Here is a 13291-nt window from a genome sequence, read left to right as displayed (position 1 = left end):
GGACACAGGAAAGATGACCTAGCTACACCTTTAATTTCCAAGAGATTATAGACCAATAAAAAGGAATTGCAGGAAGAAAGCTGAAGTTCTTATTACATTCAAAGACATAAAGTCATGTTTTAGAGTACATAATCAAAATAATCATAGGATAGAAAAATTACCAAAAATGCACAAAGCATCAACCAAAAAGTATACCCACTAGACAGAACATGTGCAGTGTTTAATATCTTGTCATCCATCTATCATTAACATCTTGAGGCAGGATGCAATAGAGCCACCTGCACATCCATGTTCATTGCTGCACTATTCACAATAGCCAAGTTACGGAAAGAGCCCAGATGCCCCACAATTGATGAATGGATTGAATAAAATGTGGCACCTAAACACAATAGAATTTTACAGAACCATTAGAAAGAATAAAAAAATGTCATTTGCAGGGAAATGGAAAGAACTAGAACAATCGTGTTAAGTGAGGTAAGCCAAGCTCGAAGAGACAAATGGTGCATGTTCTCTCTGATATGTGGAAAATAGAAATCTAAAATACATTGTGATATGATCAATTACACAGGATTCTAGATACACACAGTGAGAACAAAAGAGGATACTCAGGAGAGAAACACAAAGGTGCAATGCCTAAGTGCCTCTTCATATTTATATAAAATATTGTGCATATTGAAATGAACTCCAAGATATGGAAACAAGAGATCACTCTTTTTTTAGTTTTTAGTGTTTAGTATTTGATTATTTTTGTCTTCTTTATCTTATGTATGGTGTATGCAAGTGTATCTCTTCAGAACGGTTGGTGGGGAGAGTACAGAACTCAAGGGAAAGGGGTTGAAAAAGTGCAGCAGTGGAGCTCATTGGACACTGATGAAAGTGAACTATACAGCTCACATGTGGAGATGGGAGGGAGGGGACTGGGAGAGAGAGAGGGAAGGGAAGATACTGTACAAAATAAAATGTACCCCTTACCTGACACATATAACTGTAATCCCCCTGTACATCACTTCTATAATAACAATAAAGTAAATTACAATAAGAAAAACTTTCCCATCCTAAGTGAATGGAAATCTTTAAATGGAACACCCCTGCCCCAAGAGCTCCTGAAAGCACTCTGAGGACATTGCAACTGGACACCTCTGAGGGACAATCGGGTCTGCTTCATTTCCCAGACCTACAAGAGCCACCAAGGCATCATATGCAGTCAACATGAACACCAAGCTTCCCATCTGTAGGGACTAGGGGAGCCAAGTGGACAGGTTCCATGGAAGAAGTATGAAGAGAGTTCATCAGGTTACGGTGCTCCTCATTAACTTTAATGCAAAGAAAAGGGATGTTTACACTCTCACTGCAGTCGTCATCCACCACTTATCCTGCGGAACGGAATTCAAGTCTAAATTGTTTCTCAGTATGAGAAACAAGTTGTGGCTTATATATACTCTCTTGTTACAGTTGAGAAACTAGGTCTGAGGCACTGCCACTGTGGTCTGAGCCTGTGCGTGGTTGTGGTGTCCTGTGGCTCCTCACATGACACCAACACCAGGCTGGTGTCACCTGGGTGCTGTGGGTGCTCCCAAAAGTTGATTCCTCAATGTGTGAGCATGGGCAGACATGAATCACAGGATCCCCACAGCTGAATGCTTTCATTTAAGTACTGTAGGCCCCTTTCTCTTCCTCCCCATAGCTGCTTATTCTGATTTCTGCCATGGGCTGACACACACGAGGCCTCTTCTGTCAGCTCCCCAGCCTCCAGGACAATGAGCTAAAACAAGCCTCTTTGCTTGTTGTCTTTCTTCCTTCTTTCCTTTTCCCTTTTCTTTCTTCTTTTTCTTCCTTTACTCCTTCCCTCCTCCCTCCTCTCTCTTTTTTCTTCTTCTTTCTTTTCTTTTCAGGACCTCAAGCTCATACTTTACCATTTGAACAATGCCTCCAGTCTGGCATTTGCTGGTTAATTGGAAATGGAGTCTCACAGACTTTTCTGCTCTGGCTGGTTTCAAGTCACAATCCTGCAGGTCTCAGCATCTTACATAGCTAAAATTATAGGAGTCAGTAGGCTAGGGTCCTGGATCACATACTGTGTGATGGTGGATGCCCAATGACTGCACAGCTGTTTAAAGGTGTTCATTCATACAAGTGTTGTGAATGCCAACATGTATATGTACATGCATATGTATGTGTGTTCAAAACAATATGTGTACATGTACATTCTGTGCATGTGTGCATGTCTGTTCATGACTGTACACAGATTTGACTTTCTGGCTTAGCTGCTCCCATAGCAAATAAACAGAGGCTCAAAGTATTTGATAAGGAAGAAAGAGGAAGACCAGGAAGGAAGACAGAGCAGGAGGGAGGAAAGGAAAGAAAGGTGGGAAGACTAGAGTCTTCCTGGGCTTTGAAGATCTCTCCTTGGCTGCACTGAGATATCAGTTGTCCACTCACAGTTTGTAGTAGTGAAGCCCATGTCTAGGCAGGGAAGGTTCCTTGTCCTTCACCCATAATTCCAACCATGAGATAGCCTCAAGGAGCCACATTCTAGAGTGCATGAATAAGAGAAAATTAGCACTCTGCCAGCAGTGCAAAAACTTACCCATATAAGTAATACAGCATACTAAGGAGCTCAGCCCAACCAGGACCTCTCACAAGCTGGTCTGATCATATGTCCAAGTCAATATGCTGACCTCCTACCACAAACCATATTATGGCATCCCACTGGAGTGACAGAGGCGTGAAGATATCTGTAACACAGTAACAGCTAGGACAGGTGGCAGGAGTGGAAGGAAAGCTCACAGGAGAGTTCTCATCAAGGTCAGTGAAAAACACTGAAATCAGCAAGACTGAGGACTGTGAGTAACATGGGAGGCTCTTCCTACAGAAGAAGTGGAACAGCCAAAGGCCCAAAGGCCCAAATGCTTGGGATGCCAGTCTCATGAGGGCCCCACCTGGTCCCACAGCAGCTCAGCTCAGCACTCCCCACAGCCTACCCAGGAACAAGCCTTGCAGAATGCTGCTATATTAGAAAGTGCAGGAGGCAACTGAGCTTATTGCTTCCTGTAGTAACACAATTTATAAAAGCAGTATAGGCACATTTAGGAAAGTTTTGAATATGAAAAAGGAAATTTTTCATCAATCCTACCTAACAATCACTTGGATCTTTTTTTCTTTTCTGTGCCAAGCCTGGGGCTTGAACTCAGGGCCTGGGAACTATCCCTAAGCTTTTGTGCTCAACCCCATTGTTCTAACAGTTGAGCCAAAGCTCCACTTCTGGCTGTTTGGTCATTAGATGGAAATAAGAGCCTCATAGACTTTCTTGTCCTGTTTGACGTCCAACCACAATCATCTTAGACTACTGAGTAGCCAAGATTATAAGTGTGAGCCACCAGTACCCACTTTGATTTTATTTCTTGTACACTCTTTAAGCATATTTTATGTAGAAAATGAGCCAAATATGATTCAAGCCTGTAATCCTACCTTCTTGGAAGGCAGAGATTGAGGAATGAGACTCCAGGCTAGCTGAAACACAGTATTTCATGAGGCTCTATCTGACCAATAGCTGGGCATGGTGGCATACGCCTGTCATCACAGTGTTAGAAATACTGAGGTGCCATAGATGAATAAGGACACCAACTAGAACAGAACTCAGCAAAGCAAAGTTAAGTTCTGCAGAGGGCATGCAAGTATGTAAGTGTGCTGGGCAGGATAACTGCCCAGACTTTATCCCTTAGGCAGCACTGCCCTTCATTCTGATTAGTCAGAATTTAGGTTCATAGTCATACACAATTGGCTAATTTGAATAGGATCAAAAAGTTTAATAGGCTGTAGCTTAATTAACAGGAACTGGGGGCTGGGGATATAGCCTAGTGGCAAGAGCGCTTGCCTCATATACATGAAGCCCTGGGTTCAATTCCCCAGCACCACATACACAGAAAATGGCCAGAAGTGGTGCTGTGACTCAAGTGGCAGAGTGCTAGCCTTGAGCAAAAAGAAGACAGGGACAGTGCTCAGGCCCTGAGTCCAAGCCCCAGGACTGGCAAAAAAAAAAAAAAAAAGAAAGAAACAGGAACTGGGTGTAAGTAAAATGCAATTCATAGGAACTAAGTCACCTGGCCAGATCAGGAATTTGTAACAGGATTTGACTAACATAATAGAATCCATATTAATTAAAATAGCTTTTTGTTTCAGACTGGATTTTTACAATGTTACAAGGTTGACTGAAAGAAACCAACCACTTTGAAATAAAGGATTTTAATTCTTATACCATGGCCACAGGAAAGAACAAATAGGAGGATTGTAGTTCATAAATTATTATTAAAATTCCTAGATCACGGGCTGGGAATATGGCCTAGTGCAAGAGTGCTTTCCTCGTATACATGAAGCCCTGGGTTCGATTCCAAAGCACCACATATACAGAAAACAGCCAGAAGTGGCGCTGTGACTCAAGTGGCAAAGTGCTAACCTTGAGCAAAAGGAAGCCAGGGACAGTGCTCAGGCCCCTGAGTCCAAGGCCCAGGACTAGCCAAAAAAAAAAAAAAAAAAAGTACTGATGTTCAAAATTCCTAGATCAAAAAGTTTATTGGATTCTATGATAGAAGCTTTATAAATACAAATTCAAGTGGAAAGTTATTATTATCACAGACACAGTTTATTTCTAAATAATTAGTAATTTCATGCTTAGACTGTGAGTTCCATATGAAATTCTAATGAGTTCACGGATCTCTCAAAGAAGTGGAGGAAAAAAAAGACCATGACTTTTCTCCTAGTTTCTTACCTTGTTAAAGCTTTTAAGAAGCACATTTGAAAGCACCATTTCATGTCTCTTTATGTAGGTCTCCCGGGAGCATGACAAAAGGCAAATACTAGACTAGAACTCTTGGTGGGTGTCAGACATCTACCTGGCTAGGAGAGGAGCATATGTCCCTGAAGGCAGCAAGTCCTGCTAGAAATTACCCTGGAACTGACCCCAAGAATCCTCAGCCACATGAGGAATGGCCTAGTTCATGCTTACTCATATTATCCCTCCTTCATACTTGCTCATTTTTCACTATTTTCTCTTTGTGATGGTCTTTGATCTGTTCAGCACTTTCATCTTCAAGCACATGGTCATTTCCTGCATATTTGCATTTAAACACTTTATGCTCTCATCATTGTTCATAGGAAAGCTTGCTTTTTATATTTAATTTATTGAAATAATTTAATGGACATATATGCAAGCCCTACTCCAAATGAACACCAGCACCTTAGAAAGCAACCCACTGATGCCTGAAGGGCATTTTCCCCTCTCTCCTCAAAAGGCATTATGGGAACTCTTTGAGTCTCTGAACAAAAATAGGGCGTAAATGAGTCCTTAAGAGCCATGTGGCTTCCTTTCTTGTTGTTTATAAAGTCATCTGGGGTTTTGCATTCAAAAATAAATTGCTGAAACTTGTATATATCCAGAAAGAAACCCTCTACTTCTGGCTCCACGTGGCTGTAGTTCTTAACTGAAACTGTGCATTGTTTTAAAATGACAGTTGGTTCATTTTCTTATTAGCAGTCACTTGGATTGGCTCAAGGTTTTTGCTGTCCTGCAAACCATTCATGGCCCTATTTTCAGTGTACATGTGTTGATTTTTTCTTATCAGTAACTCTTGGACACGGGGCTTAAGAAATCTTTAGGCACATCAAGGTCTGGGAAATCTAGTCTGTATTTCCTACCTGCTTTCTACCTCTCTGGGCCACATCATGGAAGCAGTTTCAGCTTTACTCTCCAGGTATGCAAGGACACAATTTGCAGTGATGGAACGTTGCTTCACAAAGGTTACATGGGTTTCAAACCTTCTTCTCCCTAGATATGGAAGGAAAGATTTGGAGCCTTGATCACAGAGATGTTGAAGGCTCAGCTTGACTTCGAAGAGCTCTGCCGTCTATGTGGGGAAGTTCCTTATTCCACAGAATGCGCTTGCACCTCCTCATGATGTGTGGGCGCTCTGGATCCTACAGAATGTCCATAACAACATAAAGGGCCTTCTTACTTCCTCTAGCTCCCTTTCCCTGGAGCTACTGACGTGGATTGATCAGGGGTCACGGAGCATCTGCATCTGTTCTGCCCACAAGAGCTTTTGGAAACACTGGAAGCCTTAGTGTGATGCATCTTAAATGCATAGTTGTCCCACAATAGAATCACACCCTGGCTTTCATGGTAACTCTGTTACAAAGTCAGCCAACTTCCATGAGATATGAAATAAATAATTCTTGGCTCAGTTGGCCAACCCCTTCTTTTCTACAAACAGCATATTTGGTCATTTCAATCAGAATTAAAAATAAAAGGGAAGAAGTCCACTTTAGTCACTGGAAATGAACAGATGTGCCACACCTGGGGAAAATATTCCTCAACTGACAAACCAGGAAATTCCAGGCTGCATGAGCATCCACAGTTCTCAAGGGTCCAGAAGCAGAACTTGCCATTGCCCAGATGTTCTCACATTTTCTGAAATGAAAGAAGTATACAAACATAAATACAGTCATTGACAGGACTGCCACCCCAGGGAACTGACAGGATTCATTACCACATTCCAGAGGCATGGGACACTGGCACAATCCACAATGGGAGCTGCTGGAGAGCTCCAGCACCAAGTTCAGCTTTGCCTGGCTTTAAGGTCTGTGGAGTGGAGTGAATTGGAGTGGAGTAGAACTGTTGGCTCTTGGAGCTTAGCCTCTGGAGAGTCATGCAGTGGGGTCTTCCATGGTCCTCTTGGGCTCTGTCTAGATCCCTCTGGTTGGCAAAGGGCTAGCCAAGTCACTGTGGGCATGTGCTGCACTGAAGGGGGCTTGGAGGAGGAGTTTGCATGCTCTTCCCAGGGCTCCCCATCAGCAATCATCTCAGGTGGTAGAGAAACATCCCATGGCAATCCCAAGCCTCCTCGGGTTCTGACACCTCCTGTCCATCCATCCACTTTTCCCTCCACAATGCTGGTGAATTTCAGAATAGCCAGCTTCATGCCATGGTCAAATATAGCTAATACCAGCTGCCACACACAAAGTACATCTCTTTCCTGTGCTGTCTCCGTTCTGCATCAAGCCTATCCAACAAGATTGCTTAGCATTATCAACCTGCATACATTCTCCTAAAAATGTTCACATCTGCCTTACAGTCACAACACCTAAATCACCCCAGGGCTAGCCTCTGCCAACAGTCCCTTCCCTTCAGAACTGGATGCATTTCCCAGATCCTGGCTTGCTGCATAATTCTAAATAGCATCCTCTGCATTTTGCTTCTTGTTTTGTGAGATGTGGGTTCTGCCAAAATCCTCTGGAGACATGTATATTGTGTCTCGGTGAACAACAACCCAATGAAACCCAGACCAACTTCTGTATTACCTTGTACACATGGTACATGTTGATTGAATGCCAGAACTCTTACTATGATTACAAATCTTGACAGGACATTTTTATTGAGATAAAATTTTCATTGTTTTGGTTCCAAATATTCTCTAATGTCTTCTTATGTAAAAGGATTTTTGCCTGTTACAGATATTTTGAGGAATCCACAGATGCACACCCACCATCTGCATGAATGGCTGTCAGTTAAAGGCAGATCTTGCTTACCTGTAACATTTCCACTGGATCAATTTGATGTTCTAATAACCAAATAATTTAATCCACATTATTTCAATATGTATATCTTCAAGGTAAGAATTCTTAAAAATAAAAACAATGACACACATTAATAATCCAAATAATCGGGCTGGGAATATGGCCTGGTGGCAAGAGTGCTTGCCTCATATACATGAAGCCCTCGGTTCAATTCCCCAGCACTACATATATAGAAAATGGCCAGAAGTGGTGCTGTGGCTCAAGTGGCAGAGTGCTAGCCTTGAGCAAAAAGGAAGCCAGGGACAGTGCTCAGGCCCTGAGACCAAGGCCCAGGACTGGCCAAAAAAAAAAAAAAATCCAAATAATTCATGAAAATTAACAAATATCTAGCTGGTAGAGAAATATATTTGTCAAACCCTAAATACAAAGAGATTTTAGTTATATTTAACTTGTTTATTATATCTAATGTAACAGAACTGTAATAGCGCCTTCAGAATCTGTTCTGACATGTTTTATGGCCCAAAACACACCAATTTTGTGTTGGTATTTCATATTTACTGAAGAAGATATTTTTCCTGATGTTTTAGGGAGTGTTACATCCTAGGCTTAACTCATTAAACTATATCATGATGTTTTTGAATTCTTGTTTTGCCACAAAGTAAGGTAGATGTGCAAAATGCCATTATTTTTATCTTTTCCTATTTTTAATTTGTGTATTTGAAACTGTTATTTGGAACATCCTTTGTAGAATAGTTGTAGTTTCCACTGAGTTGCTGAATTCTCCTTAATCTATCTTCTGTTTTAAGATGAGAAATTTTTTAATCTCAAGTATTGTTTGGGAAATCTACCTTATCTATATATTAATTGTGCATGGTCTGATCAAAGAACAATAATTGCAAACAAAATAAATTTCAAACACAAATATTTTAAATTCTCATGGACTCATTATGCAGCTCAGTTTATATACTGAGCTCTCAGTCCCACATTATTATCAGTTATGTCTAAATCATTATGTGATCTGCTGAGTGTTTCCCTGCCCTTATTTTTAATGTGCCTCCCAAAAAACCAAATTGCATCCAAAGAGGAAAGTAATAGTTACAGTAATCCACCCAAGCTCAAAATACCACATAATGTGCCCTTTAGATAAAGTGAAAAGTCTTACTAAGTTTGCTGAAAGGCACCATGCCTTCAGCAAATGTTGGATTGCATGTGGGGGGGGGGCGGGGGGGTGATGCTCCAAGTACCCATAGTACAGTACTGTATTCTGCATTCTGAGCATCCACAGATTTTTCCCAGAAGTGGTCTGTTTGGAACCAGGTACCTGTGGATAGCAAGGGTTCACTATAACCAGTTTTATAATTTGCATTGATATTCCGTTACAGTCTTTCCTTTGATTTCCATTTACTTGCCACATATTTTTTCATTCCATTTCTTTCAACTTGCTTTGCCTTCATATTTTATACATGTAACTTAGAAGCAGAACATAGTAACTTTGGGCATTCAATATTTTTCTTATAATTAAGCATTTCTTCCATTAGTTAATGAGCCAGTCATTTATGGTGCTTTGTTACAGCAGCCTATGCGGGGATAAGGCCCATTTTGTTCTATGAACTCCCACCCCTCCAGACACACTGCTGCCGCATGTGACTGTCATCTTATTCAGCTTCAACCCATCCAGACACACTGCAGTCCCAGCTTCAACACTCATGCTGCTCTCTTCCTGCTCTTCATTTCTTACCAGATTCCAGGGGTTCTGTGTCCAGTACTGCTATACTTCTGCTTCACTCAATTAAGCAGAATTGTTATGTTTCCTTTAGGGAATTAGCCATTCTAGAGACAAAACCTATTTGTTTTTCAAAGTATTTTAACTTTTTAAGTGTCTCAATAATAAGGAATATTCTCACTGGATATAAAATTCCAAGTTGATATTCTTATTTCTTGTTTTTTCTTCTTATTTATTGTCAAAGTGATGTACAGAGAGGTTACAGTTTCATATGTTAGGCACTGGATACATTTCTTGTACTGTTTGTTACCTCCTCCCTCATTTCTTTTTTTTTTTGGCCAGTCCTGGGGCTTGGACTCAGGGCCTGAGCACTGTCCCTGGCTTCTTTTTTCTCAAGGCTAGCACTCTGCCATTTGAGCCACAGCGCCCCCTCTGGCCATTTTATGTATATGTGGTGCTGGGGAATTGAACCAGGGCCTCATGTATAGGAGGCAAGCACTCTTGCCACTAGGCCATATCCCCAGCCTCCTCCCTCATTTCTTATAACATTTAGCAACAACATTCTATTTTTCCCCAAGGGTCTTTGCCTTTTTCTGAGAAGTAAAATAACTAATAGTTGCTTTATTAATAATTTTCTCTTCCCTTTGACTGCTTGAAAGTTTTTGTCTTGGCAGATTGTGCTATAATGTGTCTGAATGAAGCTTGGTTTGAATTATTTTGTTTGAGATTCATAGTAGTTTTGAATCTGAAATTTAATCCATTTGTGTTTTCAAATTTTCCAGCAGTATTTCTTCAAATACTTTCTGTCTTATTCTCCTTCCTCTCTCCTAACAATTACACATATTTTTCACCATACTTTTGCTAATTCATTTTCAAGATTAGGACATCAGATTTTATTTGTTTAGTTATACTGGACCTATAGTCACCTAAATTATAACTTAAAATTTCAAGCCCTCTTATAGGTAGGTGTGTTGAGTGAGATTTGAATAATAAAAAGGAAATGTAATTTCCAGGTCAGTTCATTAACAAGTAGAGCATTGGATTGGGCACCAGTGATGCATACCTGTAATCTTAGCTACTAAGGAGGCTTAGATTTGAGGAAAGTGGTTTGAAGATAGCCTGGACTGGAAAATCTGGGAAGACTCTTATCTCCAATTAACCACCAAAAAGGCCAGAAGTGGATCTGTGGCTCAAGTGGCAAGGCACCAACCTTGAGTGAAAAAGCTAATGGATAGTGCCCAGGCCCTGAACTCAAGCCCCAGTACTGACACATAACAGAGAGACAGACAAACAGAGACAGAGAGACAGAGGAAGGGAGGGAGAGGGAGAGGAAGATGAAAGAGGGAGAGGAAGGGAGGAAAGAAGGGAGGGGTAGAAAAGGGAGAGAGAGGAAGTAGAGGAAATGGAAGAGGAGGCGGAGGTGGTGGTGGTGGAGAGGCAGATCATGAGTTTTCTTGTTTCTTCTACTGTATTGCTATCTCTAGTGGAGCTATGATGGCTGAAGTCCTTGCAGCTGCCTTGGGAAATAAGTATCTGGTCAATGGAAGCTCTGTATGGCAGTATAAGAAACATTGGCTCCCCAAACAAAATTACATGACTGCATCTTTTTTGCAAAGCTTGGGAACCAGAATCAAGGATTTCCAGAGCTTGGGTCTGGTTGTAACTTACACCTGAAAAAATGAGTCATCTTCCCAAGCAGACACTCAGCAGGAGTGACAAGCATACCAGGAAATTTGCTAAAGAGGTAAATTAGGATCATTTAAACATGTTTTTCTACTTCCTTTAGTAAGTCTTGTCATTACATGATAGAAAAACTATTTGCTACAAAAATCCAGCTTTTTTTGTTTGTTTAAGAAGGGAGTTTCGTAAGGGAAATTTTGGCATGTGAGATGATGAGAGAGAAAAGTCTGCCCATTAATTTTTCTTTGAAGCCTAATCTCCAAGCACTCAAGTCTGGGGCAGGAAGGGAGTATCCACGCCCAATGTAACAAGGAGTTTCCATGAGTTGGTAGCCAACAGTTACCTTAAAATTTCTCTTTAATCCGATGCAATTAGGAAAGGTTGTAATTTTTTATGTGATAAGTGACAGGCATGTGTCAAAGGTCGAAATCATCATTAACATGGGAACAACCTTGTAGCCTCTTCAGTGACGGGCCCAGACCTGCAGTGTGTGCACGCATGTATACAGAGGACACAGCCAAGACAACAGCTGTTTCCACGGAATTCTTGACAAGTGCCCAAACATTCACTTAGGCAACAAAGAGAATTCACTTTTGAACTCTACTGTGAAGAACACTGGTTTTTAAGCCAAGCATAAAGTTCTGCCTTAAACTCATTGCTCTTTCAAGTAATCCAACAACAATCTTAAGTTAAGGCAGAAGGTCCACCCTTGCCCCCACCCCCAAGCCTCCTGCCACATCAGTGCATACACAGCTTCCCTTGTGGCCCACATCTCCCAGCCACCCCTGCAGTGGATATGGCTACTGGCAATGCATTTCCTGATGAAGCCCTAGGACACAACCTAGCCTTTTCCTACTGGTACATGTAGCAAAGATAATATTTCTGAAAATGTTAATGTGATAGGTTCATCCTAACACACACTAAGGCCTTCTTCAAGAAATAGAAAGAGAACATTAGGATTTTGATAAAAGTTAAAGCTCAGAAATAGAGTAAGATAAGATTTGCAAACCAGATCTCTGCCTTGAGAAAGCATTTTCTAAAATCTATCTCCACTGTTAGGCAGAGAAGGTCAAGGTGCTAGACGCAGCAAGGTAAGAAGTACCACAGCACACAGAAAGAGTCTTAGAATGTTTATTGAAGCATACAGGAAATTAAACAATATTAAGGCCAAACACAGTGGCCCACCCCCATAATCCTAACAATTTGGGAGGCAGAGATTGAGAGGACCAATGTTTCAACCCACCTGAGTAAAAAGTTAGGACTTCTCTCTCAATCAAGATCTGGAGGACATTCCTTTCTACTGGTAGAATGCTTCCATGGGGAACACAGTTCATCTTTCCTTTGCCTTGTCTACATTCCTAGTTTACTGCTGGTTGGCTATACACTTTCACATGTGAGGTTTACCTCAGTGAGACTTGCCCAGACTTCCTCCTCCTCGTCAGTATAGCCAGCAGCACAACTGTTATTGGAACAAAAACTTACATTTCATAAACTCAGTTAAAGGTAGAAGATCTCCAGTGATACTTCTATAAATGAATTTTGTGAGTATAAGAATCTCCAGGGTTTGCAACCTGACCACACACAGCCCCAAGTGAATTCTACAGTCAACAGAAGAAGATAAGGGTATCCCTGTAGAGAACATAGAAAATAAAGACCTTCAGAAGTTTCAAATCTGGCAATTTTTAATGTACTGAAGATGAGTGCTCTGCAAAAAGCAATGTATCACAAGCATGGAGACAGAAATTCTAGAATATCTCTCTGCTACTTCTTCCCAAGAAAACAATCAGAAATTCATTCTTTTTACTTCAACTTTGTCAGGGATGGCTATACCTTTAGGATCTGGGTTGCTTGGCTGTTAGCCACTCCTACCTTCTCCCTGGGGTCTGGAACCTCCCCCAAAAGAGGGAGCTAAGCCAGCCCCGCCCTCCATCTGTAAGCACGTGTGCCACCATGGTGCCAGCCTGAGCCCAGGGGACCGGTCCTGAGGGGACTGTGATCTCCGCCTCTGTGGGAAGTTCCATGACATCACCATGACGGACAGTTCATCAGCCAATCATTAATGCCCAGTTAGTCCCTCCTCTTCCTGCCGCCATTACTGTTATATAAACCCCTCCCCTGAATAAAATTTCGGGAAGCTCCTGAAGCTTACTCCAAGATGTCCACGTGTACCTGGCCCCCTGGGGGGATTCTCGCGGCCACACCCGGTCCGGAGCTTACCCGTGGCCCTTGCTCCCGCAATACTTCCTACTGGCCAGAGGATATGCATGAGAGCAAAAGGGGAACACACGGAGGGGACAAATAGGCCCGGAATCTACACAG

This window comes from Perognathus longimembris, chromosome 2 (assembly GCF_023159225.1).
Source record: "Perognathus longimembris pacificus isolate PPM17 chromosome 2, ASM2315922v1, whole genome shotgun sequence".
NCBI lineage: Eukaryota > Metazoa > Chordata > Mammalia > Rodentia > Heteromyidae > Perognathus > Perognathus longimembris.
The sequence above is the reverse complement of the archived record's forward strand: the minus strand, read 5'-3'. Positions refer to the sequence as shown.